Below are 24,635 nucleotides of genomic sequence, written 5' to 3'. Positions count from 1 at the left end.
GGGAACCCCAAGCCCACTGAACCCCAAATTCCAGTGACCCCAAATTGCAGCAACTTCCCCAAACTCAGCTGACTCCCAGTGACCCCAGATTTCCCGTGACTTCCCCAATTCCTCTTCCCCAAATGTTGCCTTTATAAAGGGCAACTGGCGACCTGGTCCAGGGGACAGCACGGCAGCCCGGTCTCGCCCAGGCTACTCGGGCTAATCAACGCACGCATATACCAATGTGGCAGACAGTCGAAAAGCCTTTATTATCTCATCTCGTGGGTTTAAATAGTCTTGGGGGTCTTTGCTACGTCAGAGGGGGGTTGAGGGGTCTCAGGGGTTAGTCGGGAGTGGAAAGTTACCAAAGCAGGTGTGGTCACATGCTCCTGGGGTTAATGGATAGCGTGGGGCAGGGAGAGGGGGAAGGGTCTCTCTTTCCGTCACATCCCGTGGTCTTCCGCTCCGCCTGTCCCTATCTACCACACCCAAATCCTGCTTTTTGCCCCCCCCCCCAATTCTCCCTCATTTCGGGGTCCCCTCGTTCCTACTTTTGGGGCCCCCGTCCCCATTTTTGGGATCACTTGTTCCCTTTTTTGGGGTTCTCTCATTCCCATTTTTGGCATCCCCCAACAGCCCAAATTCCCCAATTTCTTCGGTTTTGGGGTCCCCCCATTCTCCATGTTGGGGACCCCATTCCCTTTTTTGTGATCCTCAATCCTCCCAAAATTCCCCTCATTTTGGGATCCTCCTGTTCCCATTTTTGGGATCCCCCCGTTCCTGGTTTTGGTATCTCCCAAATTCCCCCAAATTTTGGGGTCCCCGTGCCCGTTTTTGGGGTCCCCCTGCCCATTTTGGGTTCTCTGTGCCCATTCTTGGGTTGCCTGTGCCCATTATTCAGGACACCTTGCCCGTTTTGGGTTCCCTGTTCCGATTTTGGATTCCCTGGGCCCATTTTTCGGCTGCCCGTGCCCCTTTTGGGTTCCCCATGCCCATTTTTAGGTTCCCCGTGCACATATTTGGGTTTTCCATGCCCAGTTTTGGGGTCCCGGTGCCCATTCTGGGGTTCCCTGTGTCTGTTTTTTGGGTCCCCATGCCCATTTTTGGGGGGTCCCATGCCCATTTTTGGGGGTCCCCATGCCCACTTTGGGGTTCCCATGCCCGTTTTGGGGTCCCCGTGCCCATTTTTGGGTCCCCATGCCCATTTTTGGGATCACTCTGCAGAGTTTTGGCTGCGGGACTGGGAGGGAACTGGGAGGGATCCCCGGGACTGGGAGGGACTGGGCAGGACCAGGAGGGACTGGGTGGAGCCGGACCGCCTCGGTTTGCCTCATTCCGGTGCAGCCATGCCGGTCCATGTAGTCCCGGTCTGTATGGTCCCAACCCATAAGGGTCCCCGTCTGTAAGATCCCAGTCCATACTAGATCCCAGTTCACAGGATCCCAGTCCCTAGTTGATCCCAGTCCAGTTTATCCCAGTCTGTCGGATCCCAGTCCCTATTTGATCCCAGTCTATATTTGATCCCAGTCCATAGGATCTCAGTCCATATTTTTATCACAATCTCTTGTTGATCCCAGCCCCTAGTTGATCCCAGTCCATATGATCCCAGTCTGTAGGATCCCAGTCCATATTTGATCCCAGTCCAGTTTATCCCAGTCTGTAGGATCCCAGCCCCAATTTGATCCCAGTCCATAGGATTCCAATCCATATTTGATCCCAGTCCCTATTTGATCCCAATCCATATTTTATCCCAGTCCATAGGATCTCAGTCCATATTTTATCCCAATCTCTTGTTGATCCCAGTCCCTAGTTGATCCCAGTCCATATGGCCCTGCACATACTCCAGAGGTCTGGAATTTTAGCTCCCAGCCAGGAAAAGATGTTCCTGCCCTTGAAGGCAAAGCTCTTGAGATGGGGCTGAAAGCCAAGTGGAGAAAAATCCTACAGTGACATTTCACTGCCAGCCTCCATAACTTCAGCTCCTGAACTGGGAATTAAAATAATATTTGGGAAATAAAATAATTAAAATATTGGGGGTGGGTCATTGGAGGCAGAGGGGGCAATTAAAGTAGGGGAGTCCCTGGGCCAGTTAAATCAGGGGAGGATCTTTGGTGGTTGAGGGGGGCAATTAAATCAGGGGAGGGTTTTTGGAGGTCCCTGGGTCAAGGGAGACATGGAGAGAGAAAAGAGTAGGCAAAGAGAGGCCGGAGGGGAAGGAGGACACAAACACGAACAGCTGAGAAGGCGGCACTCCGCAAACAGAACTGCCACGGACTGGAGATGAACAGCAAAGAAATCACTAAGTCTGAAAGTTTTATTTGCTATCAAATACATCCCAGCCACCCAACCCCACACAATCCCCATCCCACCGTTCCAAATTGGAATCCCACTTCTCCCAATCTCCTCCCAAACCCATCTCACTCTGGCAACTGTGGATTCGAGTGAGTTTGGCATGGGATTGAGTTGTTTTTTTTTTTTGAGGTGGGAACAAGCAATTTGAGGTGGGATTGAGGCTCTGTGAGTTAAAATTCAGCTGTTTTCAGTGGGATATGAGTGGTTTTGAGGTTAAAGATCGATCCCTCTTGGCTTTTGGTGTGCAGAGAGATTGAGAAGAGAAAAAAATAAAGGTCAACACTAAAGGAGAAGCAGCCAGGTGTGTTCCCAACATGGATCACAGGGAATGAGAGTCACCAGGGCTCTGCCCAATGTGGGTCCTCCAGTGGGGGATGGAGTTTAGCTCTTCTTACATGCGAGGCACTCGCAGGGCTTCCCTTACCGGTGCCTCAGTTGGTGTTGGGTCAAGGCTGAACTCTGTGAGAAGCTCTTGCCACACTCCCCACACTCGTAGGGCCTCTCCTCAGTGTGGATGCGCCGGTGGTTGATGAGGACTGAGTTGTGCTTGAATCCCTTCCTGCAGTCGGGGCAGCAGAAGGGCCTCTCCTCTGTGTGAACCTGATAGTGCTGGAGGAGACAGGAGCTGGTCTGAAACCTCTTCCCACACTTGGAACACTAGTAGGGCCTCTCCCCAGTGTGGATCCTCTGGTGCACAATCAGGCTGGATCTCTGAGTAAAGCTCTTGCCACACTCCCCACACTCGTAGGGCCTCTCCCCAGTGTGAGTCCTCTGGTGCTTGACGAGGACTGAGTTGTGCTTGAATCTTTTCCCGCAGTCGGGGCAGCAGAAGGGCCTCTCCTCTGTGTGAACCCGATAGTGCAGGAGGAGATGGGAGCTGGTCTGAAACCTCTTCCCACACTCAGAACACTCATAGGGCCTCTCCCAAGTGTGGATCCTCTGGTGCACAACCAGGCTGGAGCTCCGGTTGAAGCTCTTGCCACACTCCCCACACTCGTAGGGCCGTTCCCCGGTGTGGATCATCTGGTGCCTGTTCAACTGGGAGCTCCACCTGAAGCTCTTCCCACACTCTGAGCACTTGTGGGGCTTCTCCCCATCATGGAGCTGCTCAGGGACCACCAGCTCTGAGCTCTGGCTCGATCTCCGGCTGCCATGCCAGCCCAGGGTTGGTCTTGTGTCCTCAGATCCCCGTGATCTGCGTTTGCAGCCCCTCCTCGTGCAGGATCTCCAGGGCTTTTCCTCCCTGTTGGGTTCCTGCGCTGTGGAGCTGCTCAAAACAGCCTCTTCCACCAGGTTCTGCCACGGGGATTTGTCCTCCCTGCTCTCCATCCTCAGCTCCTGCTCTGGGGGAGGAAGGACAAGGAGAGGATGGGATTAACCTCCATGCCACAGGGAAGGGCAAGGAGATCCCCCCAGTGCGTCCCCGGCAGGAGGGCACCGGCAGCAGGGCTGTCCTGCAGCCGGGGCCTGTGCTGGGCTGGGAGATGGAGCAGGAGAGAGGGGGAAAGGGGCACTGACTTCCTCCTCACCTGCTTGGGTGTCCTGGGGCATCTTCCTCTTACTCACAGCCTACTCCCCCATCTGGCCAAGGTTTCGGAATGGGAAATCCTGGTTTGGGGAAAAACAAGGGATAAGCATGATGAGTATGCAGGTCCCTGTGCCCAAGTCCATCTCTAGAAGCCACCGGCCATCTGGGATCCATAAAAACCTCCCAAACACCAAGACTCAGCCCTGAAAATGCCTCCCAGCAGTTCCCTGTCTCTGGTCTCTCCTCTCTGGTGTTCGGGGTTCCCCCTTGAACCAGCTGCTGGGGTCACGCTTGCATTGGGGTTCCCCCTTCTCCTTGGTGCCCACCCTCCCCAGGCTGCTGGGAGTCACATGAATCCAAAAAGTTCCCCCCTTTCCATCTCCCCACTTAGGGATGCCGGGTGTTTTTGGGGTCCCAGGGTCCCTTCTCCCCTTCTTCTCTGCTCTGGGCTGCAGGGGCTCCAAGGAGTCCCCCCTGCCCCTCTCCAGGCTCTTGAGGGTCCCGCCAATGGCTCTGGGCTCCCCACTTTGGGCTCCTGGGGGACACAGGGCTCTGCTCCTCCAGGCTGCCTCTGCTGGCAGCCGCCACCAGGAGCCCCCAGTGTCCCCCCAAGGGGCCTTTTCCACTCAGCTTTGCAGTTCTTCAGTCTCCAACCATCCCCCAAAAAAACCCAACCCAGGGACCCTCCAGGATATCTGGGCTGAGCTCCCCCTCCCCAGTCATCCGTGGGATGGGGGGTGATGGTCCCTGGGGGGCTGCGAATTCAGGGAGGGCTCGACCTCGTGGTTCCTTCTCCTTTCCTTGATCCTACTTTGTCCCTCCTCTTCCTCCTCCCTAAACCCACCTCCTTTTCCTAATTCCATCCCTTCTGGCTCTCCTCCTTCATCCCTGCCCTTCCCTCCCTCCTCCCCCAGCAGCAGGGACACCCTCGGTTCCCGTTCCCGCAGCCCCGGCAGCCCGCGGCAGGAGCGGGGATGGAGCCGGGACAGGTCGGGATGGGCAGCGCGGGGCTCTCGGCTGCTCCCAGCCGCTGTTCCAGGGGGGAACCCGGCCCGGGCCAAAGGAGAGGCAAACTGGGAAAACTGGGGGCTGCACATCCAAACTGGGGCTGCCTGGGGACCCTGCCTGGGCACTGGGATCAGACTGGGAGTGGCTACAATCATCCTGGGATTAGAGTGGGTGTGACTGGACCCTCACTGGGGGTTACTGGGAGCTATGCTGGGAGCTGTGGGGACACACTTAGAGGAACTGGGAGCAACTGGGAGAAAACTGGGGGCAAATGAACCACCCTGAGGTAACTGGGAGTGCCTAGGAATGATTATGAGAATGGTCAGGGCAAATGAGATGTACTGGTGTGTCTGGGACCATACAGGTGGGGACTGGGACCAGACTGGGAGCAATTGGGAGTGTGTTGGAGGAACTGGGAACACGCTGGGGCCAAGTGAGAGTGACTGGGGCCTTGCTGGGAGAGACTGGGATCATACTGGGAGTGTCTAGGACTATGGTAGGGGCAGCTGGGAGAACTGGGAACACACTGGATCAAAGTAGGAGCAACTGGGACCTTGCTGGGGGCAAATTGCATCATCATAGGGAATGACTGGGAGGGACTGGGCTCATACTGGGAGCAACAGGAATCCTGCAGGGAGTGAGGGGAAGTGACCAGGATCATACTGGGAGCAGCTGAGCTCATACTGGGAGGGACAGAGCTCATACTGGGATCAGCCATTCTTGGCCCCAGCACCCCCGAACCCCTTCCCCGGCCATGCCGCCCCTCCAGCCCCAGCACCCACTGCCAGGGGTCCCCCCCTCTCAGGGTCCCTGCTGGGGCTCCTGGAGCTCTCGTCTCTCTGGGCTCCCGCCCAGGGAAGCCGCGGCTCTCCTGGGGCTCCCCAAAACATAAGGCAGCAGCTACATTGCCAGTAAAAAGCAACATGCTAAATATGCAGTCAATACCTGCAAAGAGATAATAGAATCCAGACCCTTACCAACAGGCACCTCTGCACAAAAAGCCAAGATTATTGCACTACCCTGTGCCTTAAAAATGGCGAACAAACTCTAGATATGCGTTCAGAGTTATACACGCACATGGAGCTGTCTAGAGAGAGAGAGGGGACTGCTGACCTCGCAAGGAAAGAACATCAAACATGCACGAGAAATAATCCAGCTGCTAAAAGTATGCATATTAAAGCACACCAAAAAGTGAGCTCAAAATTAAGAAAAAAAAAAGAGCTAGTGAATAGAAATGCAAAAAAAACCCAGTAGAAAGTAAAATAATTATAGACAAATTTCCCTTAAAGGTAAGCCAGATAATAATAATATTAATCATAAAAACATATAACCAAGAAAAAGAAGCTATAGGCTACCATTGAAGGGAAGCTAAAAATCCCTTTCATACATGTAATCACTAGTAAAAGAAAAGCACCAGAAAATACACTGGGGCCTAACTACTTAAAAGCTTTTATAAAATGTAGCTCCTTTCCCAAAATGACCAAGGCTACCAGTGTTACAAAGTGCATCAAAAGTAAGTGGTAGTTTCCACACACTTTTATAATGCATTATCTGATTTAAAAGATCATAATCATTACCAGAACCTTATATGCCAAGTAAACTGACAGTGTAATCCTTGCCTCCAAACTAACCCAAAGAATACCTCAGAGAAAAATTAGTCAAATTAAGAGAGGCCATAAATCTAGACAGCAGTAATAAATTGGCTTTTCAAAACCCCCGTGGAAAGGGGGGTGTCAGTATTTATAAGTATTAGCAAATACATTTTCAAGGTAGCCAGAAACATTCCCCACCAAAACTGTCAAAGTGACCAGAGTAAACAATACTAGTTTTAGAGTTCCAGTCACAATATTACATGTAGCTAGAACTCAGAGCAAAGAGCTAAATGAACCAATACATAACATACAGCCTAAGAATTAAGTCTACCTTAAGTCTCTTACAAAAAAGACTTTAAAACCACAATAAAAAAACACCATTCCAGATGCTTCTCACCACAGTCACCACAATCAAGATTAAAAAACAAAATGCCTAGATCCACTACGTTCAAATAAAGCTGGCCCCAGAAGCCCCTTAGAAACTCACACCAAAAAACAATGAACCAAAACTAAAACTTATTCAAGCAAAATAAATATATTGTAGTGGGGGAGGGGGGGGCAGGGGGGGTATTTTATAATTTTATTTAAAGAATTACTTTGTATATAATTGTAATTGAAATCCAAGAATACCTCTTTCCAAAACAATGCTCAGTGGTCTTGGTGTCAGGTTCTAATCAGTGTACTGGATCTATGGGAGAGCTGGCCACTGCAGCAGGTGGACTGGGAAACTTAAAACAACCCCTACAGTTATCCCTAAAAGGCCAGGGTCCAAGATCACAAGTTATATGTCTTTAGCTTTCAGTTTTATAAAAGCACAGTTTTGGATACAGGCAACAGCAGCTTCGATCATACAGGAGAAGGTGAAAAGCATCTGTGACCTGTGCTCCTGCTTCTAATGTGGCCACTGCCTTGGTACTTACTGTACGCAATGCCACTGTTTATCTGCCAATTCGAGATTCATTCAGTCACTGATCAGAAAACTGTGCTTGTATATGCTGGTAAAGATTGTGTATGCTTGAGAACTCCTTGTACTACTGTAATTGTGCCTAGTAAGTAAAATATACATAGTAAAGCACTAAAGAGCACTTACTAATGTAAAGATTTGCATTAAGTAACAGAATTTACTTATCATCTTAAGTAAAGGGGGGAATGAGACAGAGTGAAAATTTAACAGGGTGGAAATCCATTTGGATTTAGGTAAAATGTGCCACTTTGAGCTTGCTAATTATGCTGTTTAGTCTGGTGACTGCAGCCTTAGCAAAACTACCCCAGCTAAGGAGAAAGAATGCAAATTTCCACACTAAAAGATAAGAGATAAGAAAGACCCCTCGGACCTTGAAACAGACAGGGCAGAGTGACCCAGGAATTCTTTCTGTACTTTCTGACAAAAACTGAGTACAAGTGTAACTAGCTGTAAGTGTAATGTGAAATCAGCAGAATGAATATACATTAACCTACTGTGAAATCCTATGAGTATGGAAATTACTAAAGGTAATAAAGAAGGATCAAGAGTTCTCAGAGGTACGCATGTCCATTAAAGGGCAATGAGTCCCGACATACTCAACAGCGCTGTGAATAAACATACCCATTCCCTACAAATCTTTATTGGAACTGTGGGGTTTGATTTTTCATCCGCGTTTCACCAGCACACCCCATTGCCGGGTGCCGGACCTGCCAGGGGTCCCCCCCTCTCGGGGTCCCCGCTGGGGCTCCTGGGGCTCTCCTCTCTCTGCGTTCCCGCCCAGGGAAGCCGCAGCTCTCCCGAGGCTCCCCAAATCCGGGGTCCCCCCGCCGCTCCCGCGCGGTCCCCACGCGGCCCCGGCAGAGCTCGGAGGGCCCGGCCGGGAAGCCCAACCCGCACCGCGGGGGGACCCGCATCCCCCCGTCCCCGCCGGAGCTCTGCCGCCACCCGCACCGGGACCCCCCAAAAACACCTCCTGGGGACCCCCGATGTTCCCCTGAGGGCAGCTGCCGCTCGGCTTTGGAGCCCTGCCAGCTCCAAATATCCCCCCAAAAACCCCAAACCCAGGGAGCCCCGGGATATTTGGGGCCAGCTCCCCCTGCCCGGGCACTGCGGGATGGGGGCGATGCTCCCGGGCCGAAGCAGCTGAGGGTGCAGAGAGCGCTGAAAGCGCGCGCGGCTTCTGCTGCTGCTCCAGCTCCTCCTCCTCCCGCTCCTCCTCTTCCTCCTCTCTCCCTCCCCCTCCTCCTCCTCCCGGGCCGGACACGATGGGAAAGGGCTGGATCACCCCCAAACCCAGCTGGGGGAGCGGAGGCTTGGGGGAACAATGGGAAGGGGATGGGGCACAGGGGTAGGTGGGACCCACCGAGGGTCCCCTAGGTCACCCCAGGACCCCCCGGCCCCGGCTCAGCCCCCCCCCCCCAGTTCCCTCCCCATTTTTCTTTCCTTCCCCATGCTTTTTCCTCCCCATTTTGGGGGTGTTTGTGGGGCCGCTGAAGCGATATTCGGACTAAATAAATAGACTCCACAACTCGAGGTAGTTATGAAGTGGGTATGTATGGGAGCGCTCGGCACAAGCGAGATAACTCTCTGAAGTCTTGTGCCCCGAGCTGAAGTTTGCCCCCTGACTTTATTCACAAAGGTGTTACATATGCAATACATTACACAATTTTTCTATGCATATTCAACCCCTAGCCCCGCCTGTCTTCGCTTCTCATGCTAAATAGGTCCACGCCCTTCTGGGCACGCGTAGTTCTTTGTGAGGGTTTCTTATGGGGGTCCCTGGTGGTCTTTTTATTTATATCTTAGTCTTCCTCAGCATTGAACTTTTGAACTCTCCTCCTCTGCGCTTGCGCTTTTGGTCCTTTGCTCTCTTATCTGGATAAGTTCATCATTTTTGACATGCTGGCGACATAGGGCTTCCTCGTCTGGGTCTTAGCATTCTTTGTCCATTCCGGTATTTGTCCTTTGCAAGCAGCTTTAGAGATCTTTGTTTTTCTTTCCTATGCCCTTCTGTGCAGGGGTTTCTTAAAATTCAACACACAATTCTACAAACATAATACATTCATTTCTGATACACTCATTTTTGATACATTCTTTTTATACATCTATTTTTGATACATTCATTTCTGATACATTCATTTTGTTAGTTTAAGTGATCTCTGGAAAATCTTTTGTTTCACCGCAGCCCCACAAGCCCCTTTTTAGGGGGAATCACGACGGCTTTAATTGACATTTTTATGGGGCACCCACTCCAAGCCCCTGTAGAGGATGTTTTGCCCACCCAGGCTGGATTTTTGGGGTTCTCGCTGCCTTCACGGCTTTAAGGGCCCCCGCTCTGGTCGGGCCCCACTCTAACACCCCTTAAAAGGGAAACACCACTCCAATGATTCCAGCAGCAGAGCCCAGGGGGGTTGGGGGTCCCAGGAGGGTTTGGGAGTCCCAGAAGGGTTTGGGGGTCTCAGGAGGGTTTGGGGGTACCTGGGTGATGCCGATGGGGATGAACTTTTGTGATTAATTCCTTGGCGTTGGGGGGAGGGGGGAAATGTGTATCTCCAGTGTTTTTGGGGTCCCAGTGGATTTTTGGGGGACTCCCAGGGGGTTTCCAGGGGTCCCAAAGGAGCGGATTGGGTGATCCCAGGGGGAACCCAAGGCTGTTTTAGGCTACCTGCCAGTGACAGAGATGGGGACCCCGTACCAGGTATGAACCTTCTTAGGGGGGTCTGGGGGGTGTTGGGAGGTCCTGTGGGAATTTTGATGTCTTTTGAGGGTTTGGGGGGGGGGGGGGGTCTGTATGAGGTTTTGAGGTCTTGAGGAGTTTTTTGAGGGTCCAGGGATGGGAGGCTGGGGTATCCCAGGGGGGTTTGGGGGTTCCTGGTGTGAAAAATGCATATTTTATGATTGGCTTTTCGCAAATGTTACAATGAAAATTATATGTGCAATGTTAGAAAGTTCTGCTGTATTAATTCTCTTAAGTATTGTGTTAAATATAGTTTTAGGTTCCAACATAATGTTAAAATAAGACTATGTATGTGGGGGGAGTTTTTTTTAGGAATGAGATACTTGCTTCGAGGAACACCTAAATCTTCCAAAGGAGAGGAATTTATGGCTTCTTATCAGAAGAAGCTAATTTCTTCAGGCCTTGCTCAGACTCCAAGACACCAGGGGATTAAAGGAAACAGTTGACATACAACAGACAGAGTTTCTTGTTTAGAATAGAATGTATGCATAACCATGAAGGATGTATGAATATGCAACAAGTGTATTGGTTTAAGGGTGATTCCTTTGTTCACAAGTCATGCTTTTCCTGACTTAGTGTCTGGACGTCGTAATTCTTTGCTTTTTATTGTCTTGTAATTGTCCTAACTCCAAACTTTATTACTCTAATTGTATTATTATTTTTATAACCATTTTATTATTATTAAACTTTTAAAATTTTAATAACCAAGTGGTTTGCGTTTTTCACATTTAGCAAGTTGAGCATATACAGAAATTTGTAAATACTCTATTGTTACTTTAAAGGTTTGCAAAAGTATGCCTTCTCAGACTGGCCTGTTTTTCTCTACACTACAACATAATTATTCTCTACATTTTCTACAGATACTACAGCTTTATTTAAAAGTCAATATATGGACCCTGTATCAACTAAAATTCCAGCTTTTTTTTTTTTTTTTTTTTCCTTGATCACACTGCCTCTCACGGAGGGGTCTGTCACCTCCTTATTCTGGATGAGATTAGACTGCCAGGAGGATGATGGGTTTGAGTGGATATACCTTTAGAGCCTGAGTTTTCTTCCCTTTTTGGGAGATCTTCATCTTCTGTTACTTTAGGAGGAGCTTTTTACAAATCATATATGCTTTTGTGTTTCAGGATGATGAGCTTTGATTTCATACATCACTGCCTTATACTGCATGCTGAGCAACACATTTGATTTGCTTTCTCTTTGCTCTGTTTTTTTTTTTTTTTTAAGAGCTAACACCAGTGGGTCAGAAGGAACTCTGAACCCTGTTACTCTGCCATTCTGGGTGATTATTTAAGGTGAAAAACATATTAGCATACACGACCTCATCTTACTTGCTTTTCTGTCTTAAAACAGCATTGGTTGCAATAAGGTGTTATAAATCCTTTAGTTTTCCGAGCTGCCCTTACTGGAGGCTTTCTTCTAGTGAGCCCCCGCCCGCCGCCAGAGGGGCTAGGTCGGAAACCTCTTTGCTCTGGTTAGTTTTCATTCTTTATATTATTTTGTTTCTACTTAAGCCTCACGGTCTTTTAGTTTTTCTCACACACAGACTTTTCAGGTCGCAGGTATCAGATGCGATCTTCTACACATAAGCTTTAAGAGCTTAGGTTTTGAATTGGCTTGATTAGGAACTTTCAATTTACACTTGGGGCATGGAACAGCAATACTAGCCCTTCTTACAAACTCTGTATTGTAGTAGTACTTATGTAAGGTGCTAGTCTCTTAATGCACTAAAAACTCCTAGGAATTGCCTGTAGGCTATTCTGTTTATCACTTCAGCATTTCTCTTTTATTTAAACTCTCTTTTATAAAATCTCAGTCTTTTCCAGTTCTCTCCCCGCACAATCTAATTAAAGCATTGTATTTACTGACACTTATTTTGCTGCCCTGCAAAAGGCTGTGCCTGTTACAGCAAAAACTGATATGCTCACAAACACAGAACCCTGTCCTTATCTCAAATTCAAGGAGAGTCAGGGCTTAAGTTGTTGTGAGGGAGGAATTCTTGGAATTCCTTTAATTTGTTTTACTACAGTTAAACATAAATCATTATGAAATGACCAGGGTCTATGCCTTTATTAATAGTCAGCTCTTTATTAAAAAGTCAGCTCGGCAGGGGGCTCAACGAGGAGCTCGCCCCCGCTGTTGTAGCTTCTCCCGTAGCCGAAGGGTGAGCAGGTGTGCAGAGTCTGTCCCTGGAGTCTCCGTGGCATGCTGGTAGCTGGAGGTGAAGAGGTGTGCAGTCCGTATCTGAAGTCCCTCCCGGCACACTGGTGGCCGCAGGGTGGGGGGATGTGCAGAACCTGCTACCGAAGTCCAGCAGCAGCTGTCCCTCTCCTTCCCTCCTGGCAGCACCAGGAAGTGTCTGACTGCTTTGCTCCTGCTTCCCACAGCCCAGTCCAGTCTCGTCCTCTGTAGGTTATGGTGACAGGTCAAACACAGACTAGGGATGGGGTTCCCTTTTCCCCAACCAGCACACCCATCCAGCCCCCTCCACTGTGCCCCTCTTTTCCATTTAGGGGTGTTTTTCATCCCCAAAACCCCCTCCCATGATTCCACTGGATTATTTTGCATCCCAGTCCTAGAATGGTAGTGAGGGTGGGGGGAGGTAGGTGATTCCCAGGAACAATTAGCTAATTAACATTTCAATGTCAGTACTTAGCCCAAGCCAAGTGTCCCAGCCAGGCTGTTTTGTTCATAACAATTATACTGTAGCTCTTCTGCATAAAATGCTACACTTGTTGCAAAAAAATCTTAAAATCTCTATAAATACAACTATATAATCTCGAGAATTAAAATACTATAATGTGGGGGAAGAATCACACAAATTCACTGGGAAACTCACTGGTGGTATCTCTTAAAGTGTCCACTTTTCTCAGCACAACACAGCAAAACAGCACACAGTAAAATTCCAGGAATCAAGTCTGAACCACTGGGGCAGAGGAACCCCCCCCCAGTTCGTCTAGCCACTGTTCAAATGTACACAAATCACCACCTTTAAACACAGTGAACGTCCTCACCCCCGTTTCTCCGCTTGTTTCCCTTCTCCGCGGGCACTCCCTGCCCGCACAGCCGATCCCAGCCGGCGCCTCGGTTCTCACTCGGCCGCTTCAGACACGAGTGAACTTCTCCCCCCGCGCCGCAGGTGCACTCACTTGCTCCTGGTTCACCCCTTTGTTATAAATGAAAATTTGTCCAGCCAAATTAATATGAAAAATAAATTATTTATTTTGCAATCAAATTTTATTTAGCCAGCCACAAGGAAAGAACAGAGCCGAGCCCGGGGTCGGCCCTGGGTGTGCAACAAGGAGTCAGCCTCAGCAGAGGTTTTCCTCTATGCTCACACACCTCCATCTTGGCACAAGCGAGTTTTATAGGGAAAATTCCGCCTGAGGACAAGATTTTTGCAATCAGTCTTTTCTTCTATTTAGAGTCCATATGTTAATAATTCAGTGTCCGGAGTTGTTGAATCCCGTGATGAAATTTACGGGAATGCTGCATTCACATGTATCTGTCTGGGGATCTCCAAGATATCCATCTCGGGTCGTTCAGGCGATGATCAGCGCTTGGGGTCTCCCGCAGCTTTCTAGACATGGCCCATCTCCTGGCGAGCCGTATTTTCTTACTTGTAAATTAGTTTCCAACATACACCCGGTCTCGGAGGGGAGAAGGGGGGGGAGGCTGGTATAAACGAGGTATAATCTAACAAGTATTTAACATTATATATTCCATATAAGGAATGGCGCAAATTATGTTTATTACCCATAACACCTTCATACACCACGCACTCACTCGGCTGCAAACACATGAACCACACAGTGTCCGGGCACCACAAGCACACGAACTTCGGGTTCACTCGACTCAGCCCAGAGTCGCTTGCGGCCGCTCTATCGGAGCAGTGACCTCGTCTCCAGCCCAGCCGCCCGATTGGCCGGGCTGCCTGCAGGCCCAGGAGCGAGGCCGGGCACTCCGACGGCTCTGAGTGACTGCCCAGCAGTCCTGGCTCTGTCTCCCCCAGGGCCCTCTCAGTCCGTACCCTTTATCTGCACACCAGCGGTCATTGCCTGAAAAACCCCAAACCCAGGGAGCCCCGGGATATTTGGGGAGAGCTCCCCCTCCCCGGGCACCTGCGGGATGGGGGCGACGCTCCCGGGGTGCTGCGAGTTCAGGCAGAGCCGGAGCCCCGTGGTTCATCCTCCCCTCTCCTCCTGCTGCTCCTGCTGCCGCTCTGCCTCTTCCTCCCTCCTCCTCCTCCTCCCCGCAGCCGCGGGAGGGGCGGGGATGGAGCCGGGACAGGTCGGAACGCAGAGAGGGGTGGGGGGATGCCAGGAGTGACTGGGTTGTACTGGGATCATACTGGCAGCAGCTCCTGGGCACAGGATTCCCTGGACACCTCATCCCAGCTTTTCAGTCCCTGCACCCCCTTTCCTTGGCTCTGAGCCCCTGAACCTTCTTCCCAGCCCTGACTGCTCTTCTTGTCCCCCCTTTCCTTGGCCTGTGGACCCCCTGGATCCCCAAACTCTCACTTTCAGCCCCCTCAGCTCCCCCAGATCTCCATGTCCCTCCAGTTCTCCACTCCCTGCAGTTCCTGGAAGTGGTGCTGTCAGAGCCCGGCCCGGGGGTCCCCCAGTCCTTGATTGTGGGGGATGTGGATGGGACCCCCTGCGAGCACTGTGGCAGTGAGCAGGGCTGGATGGAGCCACAGACACCAGGGATGGGGGCGGGAGCTGAGCTGGGATATTGGGACAGCCAGAGCTGGGATACTGGGATAACCAGATCCAGGATATTGGGATAGCCAGAGCTGGGATATTGGGATAGCCAGAGCTGGGATATTGGGATAGCCAGAGCTGGGACATTGGGATATCCAGACCCTGCTCAAGGACAGGAACCGGCCCGTGGCCGACAGTGACCTGGAGACAGGGCCGGTACAACCAGAGCGGGGGGAATGGGGGGAGCCAGGGGCTGGGCTTGGATCTCTTGGAATGGAGGCCTCTGAGGGGCTGGGATGGGATCTCTGGGGATGTAGGGGATCTGTGGGGCTGAGATGGGAATCCAGGGAGCTCCAAGGGGCTCCCTGGGGCTGGGACACGACTCCATGGGTCTGTTCTCTCCTCATTCCCAGGTCTCCACACAGTGCAGGGCATTTCCAACTGTGACCTCCTGTCCAATGGAGCATCCATGGATCTCACTGGTACAGCTACGAGGGCTGGAATTTCATCTCCTTTCTGCTGGGATCCGGGAGCTTTGCAGTGTCCAGCGGTGCCGTCTGGATATCCCAGAGGTGCTGGGAATCCAGAGGGATCATGGTGGAGCACATGAAACATTACCTGGGACACACCTGTGTGGAAAGGCCCCCAAAATACATCAGATATGATCAAGAGGTTCTGGAGAACAAAGGTGGGTGTGGGAAGGGAAGGGCAATTCCTATGGGAATGGGGGATTCAGGAATGGGGGACTTGGGAATGTGGAATTGCTATGGAATTTCCATGGCCAGATCTCACTCTCATCCCAGTCAGGTGAGAATTCCATGGATGGACCACCTCCCTAACCCACTGCCATGGGAATTCCATGGGGAAATGATTGGAATTGATTACCAATACAATGAGAGCAGTGCAATGAGAAGTAATCCCTGCTGGGATTCCATGGGACATCGATCCCAATCCTTTGCCCAGGCCGGCTCTGCTGTGCCCATGGCAGCACCACGGGAGTGCCCTGTCCCTGCCCTGAGCCCAGCACGAGCCTTTCCTTGGGTGTTCTGTGCCCTGCCCGGGGCAGAAGGGCACTGCCAGAGTGGCTTTGGTGGCCCCGGGCACCCGGCCGGGCTGCAGCCACTGCAGGGGCTCCTGGGGAATGTTCCAGAGCAGAGCTGAAAGCAAACAACAGTTTCTCAAGGGGATTCTGCCTCTGGGCCTGTGCTGGGAGCCCAGAGGCAGCAGCCCAAAGTGCTGGGGCTCAGTGTCCCTCGGCCAGGCTGTGTTCCCTGGCTGTGCCCTGTCCCTCAGCTGTGCCCTGTCCCTGTCCCCTGTCCCTGTCCCCTGTCCCTCAGCTGTCCTCTGTCCCTTGGCTCTGTGGGGCTGGGGGTGGCAGCAGGACCTGGGGCAGCCCTGGGGGAGAACAACCCTGAGCCCCACCTGGGCCAGTTCCCCCAGCTCCCCCCAGGCCACTCCCAGCATGGGCCCTGTGGCTCCCAGTCACCCCCAGTATGGTCCCACTCACTTCAAGTTACACTCAGTGTAATCCCAGTATCATCCTGGTCACACCCAGTGTGATCCCAGCATGTTCCCAGGTGTTCCCATTCACCCCTATAATAGTTCCAGGCACTCCCAGTATGGTTCCAGTCCTTTCCAGTATGATCCCAGTATGAACCCAGTCACTCTCATTACGGTACCATTTGCCCCCAGTAAGGTCCCAGTCACTCCAAGTCACCCAGTATTATTCCAGTCACTCCCAGTATGATTCTAGTCACTCACAGGTAGTCCCAGTATTATTCCAGTAACTTCCTTTATGGCTCCTCTGTGATCCCAGTCACTCCAGGTTAATGCAGCCTGGGGTCCCAGGGGTCCATCTGACCCCCGGGCAGCCGCTGCCATGGGTGTCCGGATAGTGCTGCACTGTCAGGCTCAGGCTGTCTGGGTCCCTCGGCTCAGCTCCCAGCCACAGGCAACCTAGCGAGCACCTCTGGAGTGATTTCAGCTCTGTGAGTTCAGCTCTCAGTGATTTCGCTCTGTGCTTGCAAGTGCCTCCGGCAGACACACAGGGATAGAGAGAGAGAGAGAAGGCTGTATGTGGTTCCACAGCGATGTCCTTTATTGCCAGCTCCTCTGAAGGGATGCAGCGACAGTTCTTCTGCCAAACTGGGCAGAAATGGGCGTTTATATGGGGTACTGGGGTGTTGGAAATTGTCCAGTTGCCAGGGTTGAGGACAATATGACCTATAGCCTTACAGAGAGATAAGAAGGGTCTGAATGCGGAAGAGGGGCTTCTTTGGTCCAGTCACCGTGACTCGGCATTTCTTATCTTAGGCGAGTGACCGCCAGGGAGGCCTTGCAGGGCCTCTGACTGCTACAACTCCACTTTCTGTATTTAGGGAAAAGGCGTGCCCTATAGTTCTTTTGAAACAGTGGACAAGGCATGAGAACATAGCTAACACAATGACAATTACAATGAAAATCCACAAAATTCTCTTAACCAAAGATGCAACCCATCCTGTTAATCCCCATTGACCGAAAAGGTCATTGACCCAGTCTGGGTTGTTTTCTACTTTTAAGCCCTTCACAAGTTCCTTCAGTTTCTGGATGTTTGCGTGGATGGATTCCGAGCATGAAAAGAGATTGAAGCAACGCATCCCTTCAAAATCTTGGCAGCCTTGTCCGTGGGCTAGCAGTAGGAAGTTGATTGTTACTCAGTTTTGAAGTGATGCATGTCTCGTGGTTTCTTCTTCCTTCAAAAGATCGCTTAGGGTGGCAGAGGTAGCTTTGGCTTGCTTACTGAGCCAGCACCCTAAGTGATTTATTTCACCAAGGGCTTTAGCTGCAGCTACCCATGGTAGGAATAGGGAGACTGCAATATTTTTGTGTTTGTTCCAATCATACAATTTTGGATTGGAATTTTCATCAAATTCTGTGTAGGATCTTTTGTGGTGTTTTAATTTGCTTTATTTTTTCCAATTATAAAACAAGGTGATATTTGGAGTGAGGGTAGAAAGTTTTCCAGGGCTACAGGGACCTGCCTGAAGACAGGAGGGGATCCCAGCCCATACTCTGACTCCACAGATGAGAAATGTTCCCTTGGGTAATACTTTGGGGTGGAGAGAGGATACAGAGATCACCCGAGTGGTGTAATTGCATCAATCCAGATAGTTATAGGTTTTGTTAATGGGTGAACTGTCTTTTCTGTATGTGTTTTTTGTCTAGTCAATTGTTCTTTGGATGTCTAAAGTAAAATTTGACACAGTATGTTGCCTTGGAGGACCCCAACAGGTCCAGTTCTTGGGGTTCTTCTTGAGCATTTGGCAACATTTTTGTCTACTTGTCCCAAGTATCTGCCATGTTGGGTCTCTCACCTGTGGTGCGGAGGAGCTCTGAATTATAGACAGGCCAGTCATCTGCTAAGAACGAAATCCCTACCAAACATATGGAAAGTGGTGTTGCGTCGCGGTCAGCACCCTCTCACCGCGACACCCCGAGCGTGAGCGTGCTGGGCGGCGAGGGAAGAGGAGGGGCGGCCGATCCCCCTGTGAAGCTCTGCAGTCCCAGTTGTTGGCATGGGGACAGATGGAGGCGACACGGGACTTGGGGGTGAACAGGATGGGTTTATTCAGCGTGGCCCAAGACACTTCGGGGGGGGGGGCAGACAAAGGTTTTATACAAGAACTTATGAGGAGGGGTATAGGAACAGTAACCAATAGGGGAATAGCAGGGGAGGAGTTTAGGACAGGACTAACATATCATAAACTTATCAGGGAAAACAAGGGAGTGGAGTAACACAAAGTAACCACTAGGGTGTTGAGCCTCACTAAATAGACAGGGACTGTTCTGGGGAAAGGGGCAGGGAAAGGGAGGATTCACATCTTGGAGAGAAGGGGGTTAGGAATGAGCTGGGGGGGGGGGGGTATGAACAGACACTGAAAGAATAAAAAACACGCCACCACAAAGTGGGTTATCAATGCTTCCCATGGATAAGAACATGTTATCCTGTTTTAATGTTTTTGCTAGGGTTACCCAAACACTGTGGCAGGCTGTGGGCTAACCCAGCCGAAGGCATACGGTACGGTGAGGAGCATCCAGGCAGCAGTGAGGACAGCACCAACAGAGACAATTTTCATTTTTGGACAAGGATAGGGCTTCTTATAGGGAATATAAGCAAAATTTGTTATCTTTATGGTGGGAGGGGAGGGTTTTCTCCCTTGTTCCTTTCTTCCTTTCCTTCCCCACCCCCTGCTTTTATTTTTTTCTTCTATAAGCTAAGGATGGGGGAGTGGGTATAAGGTTAGGTGTTGCTACAGTGAGCTCATGGACACCCCTTTTGCCCCCCCTTTCCCCGGGACCCTGTGACTCTGATCAAGATAACCCCTGGATCCTCCTTCCTGCCCCAACGGGGTTGGCGGAGAGCCAGGAAAGCCCACCCTGTCCAAAACCTATATAGACCCCTGAGAATTCCTGTTCCCCCTCTCTTTTGCCCCGCTCTCCCATGGACACCACAGAATAAAGAGAGCTGTTCCAACACCCTGGGGTAAGAGCCTCTTTTGAATATTTATCCCTCTCCTGGTATTCCTCCCCTCACAGCCCCTATCTCTGAGCTAGTCGAATTATTCGGGGGGCTGCGTGGAGGGGGGAAAACTACAGAAACTACAAGGTGTTTTTGGTAAGAGTTAAGAAAGGAGAACAATGGGGTTTTTAAGGGCAAAAAAGGGGTAATAACATGTCATTCAGAGAAAAATTTGTGTTCAGGCTGTATCTGGCTTATGGCTTGACTGCTACAGCAGAATGTTGTCCCACTTTCTATTTTTTCTGCTGTCGTGTGATGGGATGTTTTTTTCTTCTGTGTATGGACATTCAGCGACGTCTTTGTCTCCAGGCAGAACTTGTCTGGTTTTGAGGAGGTCTTGTATTTGACTCAGGGGAGTTCTTGTCACTGTTTGTGGGAGTAGTGTTTGCATTGCCTAGGTATGGTTTTATGTTTTTTCCTGGGTACCATCTTGGACCAGATGGTAATAGAACACACGCATACCCTCTACCCCAAGTAATCAATTGGAAAGGCCCAGAAATTTGATGTGTTTCTGTGTCCTTCACTAGCACTGGTGGTTTCTCTGTGAGCTTTGCTTGGGTGGTGTTTGCAAAGTGGAGAAGTATTGGGGGGTCAGGCTCTGATGTTGTACAATTTAGGAAGTTGATAATGTAGAGAGCCTTGCAAAGTCTCTAAACTGGAGAAATGATTTTTGTTTCTCTTCTCTGCTGATTGAGGACTCTTTTGAGAGTTTGATGTGTCCTTTCTACGATTGATTGTCCTGTGGGATTTCCTGGTATGCCTTTTTTGTGTTCTATTCCCCAATGAAGAACTCTCTTAACTTTCAAGAGGTATAGGCAGGTCCATTGTCTGTTTTGATTTGTTTTGTACTCCCAGAGTAGCAAATGCAAGGAGGAAGTGCTTTATGGTGTGCTGTGTAGTTTCTCCTGGATGAGCTGGGAAACATGGGAGATTGGTGTGTGACCTCACATGCATTGTATGGTAAGGTTGCTTTCTGTGAGAGATTGAGCATGTAAAGGCCAAAATAAATTTGTGTAACTTTGTATTGGAAACCTCTTTGAGAAGAGTGTGTTCTGCTCTCATAGCTATACCTGCAACATACTGTGACCAGATTAAAGGGTTCGTCTTTGAATTTCTCAAAAACTCATACAACAGATGCTAACTGTGCAATCTGTGGAGATCCCTCCACTATTTGGATGTCAGAGTCCCAATTTTGGGTCTCTGGGTCCTTCCAAGTCATTACAGACTTGTGGGATGACCCTGAGCCATCTGTAAAAATTGTTAGAGCTTTGAGAGGTGTTTTACTTTGGACTAATTTTGGGATCAGATTGAAGACTGCATTAAAAAGTTTATGTTTTGGGAAATGGATAGAAATTTGGCCTGTATAGATGTCTAGTGCAAATTGGAGGTTTTCATTGGTCTGGAGCAAATGCTCCAGGTCCCCAATGGTCAGTGGCAAGTATATGCATGTGAACTCACACCCAGCAAGGGAGCAGAGGCAAGTTTTGGCTTTCTTTATTAAATGTCCCATGATTTCTTGGAAGGTGGTAATTGTCTTTGTGGTTGGTTGTTTGTAAAGATCCATTCCAGTATCAATAGAGGGTCTTGGAGTTGAAGATCCCATTGGAAAATCAGTCCATTGAACCGGGGTGCTTTTCCAAGAATGACAAACTGGAAAGGCAGCTTGGGCTCGAAGTGATGGGCTTGGCGTGCAGACAGGGCTTCTTGGACCTTGGTGATGGTGTCTCAGGCTTCTGTTGTAAGCGTGCGTGGAGAGTCTAGGTCCTCATTGCCACTGAGAAGGCTGAACAGGGGAACGAGTTCCTCTGTTGTAATTCCTAGCAGGGGATGTACCCAGTTGATGGATCCGCACAGACTGTGTAAGTCTCTCAGGGTTTTTGGGTCATCTCGGAGGGCAAGCTGCTGGTCCTTTCCTGGATCTGGAATCCAAGATATGTCCATGGGTTGGTGTACTGTATTTTGTCCTCACGGATCTCAAATCCTTCTTTTTCTGTGGTTTTCATTGTCCCTTTAACTGCTTTATGTCTAAGTTTTTTCTGATGCACAGACCAGGATATCATCCATATAGTGGTAAATGATTGCATCTGGAAATAGATTCCGAACAGGAGACAGGATGTGAGCAACGTACCACTGGCATATAGTAGGCGAGACTTTTAGTCTCTGGGGAAGATACAACCAATGGTATCTTTTGAGTGGAGCCTCTCTGTTAAGAGAGGAAACGGAGAAAGCAAACTGTGGAGCATCCTGGGGGTGCAGCGGAATGCTGAAGAAGCAGTCTTTAATATCTATGATGGCAAGTGTCCAGTCTTGAGGCAGCATCGATGGTGAAGGCAGGACAGGCTGGAGGGGGCCCATGTCCTCGGTGACCTCATTTATTTTGTGAAAGTCGTGGAGGAGTCTCCCCCTGTCCATTCCAGGTTTTTGCAGTACGAAGACTGGAGAGTTCCAAGGGCTGGTGGTCTCGACGATGTGACCTTTGGCGAGCTGTTCTTCCACAAGGGCTTGTAGTGCACAGTTTTACTTTAGAGAGGGGCCACTGGTTGATCCAGATCAGATCTTGGCATTTCCAGGTGAGCCAAGGGGTATCTGGTAGTGCGCGCTCCTCAGTGGCCCCAGTCAGAAATCCTGACTGGGAATACGTAGGGAAGCTCCCCATTGGGATAGAACGTCCCTGCCCCAAAGGGTGATGGGGGCTCTTACCACAAATGGTCGGATGGTTGCCAGCTTGCCTTCAGGCCCTTCAACGAGGATGTTGTGCTTGCTTTGCATGGACACTGTGGCTCCACCAATCCCTGAAATCATTCTTGCTACTGGTTGTAGTTCCCAGTGTGCCGGCCATTCCAAGTGAGTGATGATGGTTACATCCGCACCGGTGTCCAGCATCCCTGGGAGGTGGATCTTCTCTCCTCTGTAGGATAGACCGCACTCGATGGTAGGCGTACTTGGTCCCACAACTTGTGCCCACATTGCTGTAGGGTTGAGAGGAAGCTGTTCCCTGTGATTCTTTGGGAGTAGAAAGCTTGTGTGATCAGAATTCCTTGTGAAAGGAAAAATGGTGAGTCCGTACAGCACAGCTGGACTGAGATTTCTTGTCCTGGGTGCACTGTTTGTACTTCTGGAAGAACAAACATTTCCTCTGAGCTATGGAGAGTGTCACCAATAATTAAAATGTCAAAAGGACCACCTTTTGGCCCATGCTTGCCTGTGGGAACACAATAAACAACCTTATTATAAAAGTCAATAGACAGAGCAGTTACCAATTGGCACCGTGTTCCCATCTGCATCGCTCCGTGGGTTGGATCCTCTCCAGGTGGCCTGGAATCTCCTGGGATGCTGTGTGGCTGGATCTGGGTGGCTTTTGATTGGTTGTCTTTGCACGGGGCCTGGCTGCGCTCTGCTGGAATTTCCCGAACTCTGCTGGTAGTGCTGCTGGTTCTGGGGTCTGTGGTAGGTGTTATGGAGGGTTTGGGTAGTTGACCTGTTGCCCGTAAAGAGAACACAAAACAACTGAAGTCGTTTTATGCGGTGCTTTATTGAGGGCCCTGGGAGCCTGAGGACTAATGTCCAAAGTCAGAGCCCCCCAAGCTAACAAAATCATTGCGTTTATATAGAGTCTATATCAATGGTTGCTTAATTCAACATATATTTGTCGACGTTACACTCCAACAATCATTTATTTACAAATTAATCCTTGTTTAAATTGAACATTTTTTATGATCATAAATTCTCTTCACTCTGTTAGGTAAAAACAATGTATTCCCCCAAGATCTACCTATCCATCTTGTAGATAATGACATGTCCTACTACGGCCCATTCTTGGAATATATTCTGAGATAAGTTCCTACCTCTCCAGTATTCCGTACTGCCCTTACCTAACAACTGTTTCTAACAACACACAGCCTATGGCCTACTAAGAATTCTAAGCCTTAGCCGAACTACTTCTACTAAACTTTTGCTAGTCTGAAATGCAACAAATCCCCCCTTTTGAGCATCCTTCAATCTTCCAGTTGCAAGGATGCTCAACCAGTAGTCTTCAGTCCGTCTTCTCGATTTACTGAAGGAGATGGAGGAGGCGTGGTACTCCTTGTCATTGCGTTGATCAGTCTCCGGGTATGAAGTCGTTCTTTGCTAACGATCCCTGCCATACACTTGTAAGCTCCGAGCACAACAAAGGTTAAGATCAGCAGCATTATCACATATTTAATTATTGACGAAATCCAACCAGAGACCTGGAGCCCCATAGAACTAAACACTTCCCCTACCCAATTGTGTTCTGCTTGTTGTTCTAATTTCTGGGTCTTATCCTCTACTTCTTCTAGCTGAGATATATCTCGTTCGACCTCGACTGTTACATTTGGAATATGGATACAACAATGATCAATTTTCTGATTTAAATATCCACATACCCCATGCTGTTTTAATAGCAATAAGTCCAATGCCATTCGGTTTTGTAAAGTCATCCTGCTAGTGGCTTGCAATTGTAAATTTAAATCCTTAAACCCCTTTTTGGTGGTGGCAGCTAATCTTTCGGTTTGCCCCATTAGCTTATATAGCATACCCCTATTCCGATAAGCTGCTATTGGTGAAAAGAGTGATTCCAGTGCCCATCCAAATTTTACACCACCATCAGGTTCATGCCACTGGTCTTCATCATTTATATTTCTTTTAATTTTCGATTTTAACCTTGATTGTTTCCGCAACGGGCACAAGGTGGGAATTCCTAAAGTTACCTGAGTGACTGGTCTGTCAATGGGCATATGTGTGGTCCATTCCCCGTGTCCCATTACCCATACCAAATTCCCTGGACTCCTAATGGTTGTAGACTAACAGCTGATGATTCTTTTACCATTCTTATCTCCCTTAGTTTCTCCTCTTATGGTATGATTATATCCCCTACACTCGCATCCCCATTTTAACAAAACTCTCACTGGTACTAATCCAATCTGGGTCTCGGGGGTATCGCAAGTTATTACTCGAGCACAATTCCATATTTCCTTCTGTTCCCTAATCTGTCTTTTTGTAGTATGTAGATTCATTACGCTTGAGTGAGTCTGATTCTTAGTCCCGCTCCATTGTATGCACCAATGAACTTCTCCCAAATAACTGTAGGTTTCTAAAAGGCTGGGTCCCCAAATTGGTCCCCATTCATCTTCCAAGGACTGAGTTTGAGTAATATTTTGGCAAACCTCTTCTTCCTTTTCCCTTTCA

The 24,635-nt window shown here is 49.6% G+C and overlaps 1 pseudogene; it reads right to left on the bottom strand.

Annotated features, from left to right (window-relative positions):
* Positions 1 to 2,754: 2,754 nt before the first annotated feature.
* LOC116806928 (uncharacterized) overlaps positions 2,755 to 24,635 on the bottom strand; it is a 74,263-nt pseudogene continuing 52,382 nt past the window's right edge.

Source organism: Taeniopygia guttata, chromosome W (assembly GCF_048771995.1).
Source record: "Taeniopygia guttata chromosome W, bTaeGut7.mat, whole genome shotgun sequence".
NCBI lineage: Eukaryota > Metazoa > Chordata > Aves > Passeriformes > Estrildidae > Taeniopygia > Taeniopygia guttata.
The sequence above is the reverse complement of the archived record's forward strand: the minus strand, read 5'-3'. Positions and strand labels throughout refer to the sequence as shown.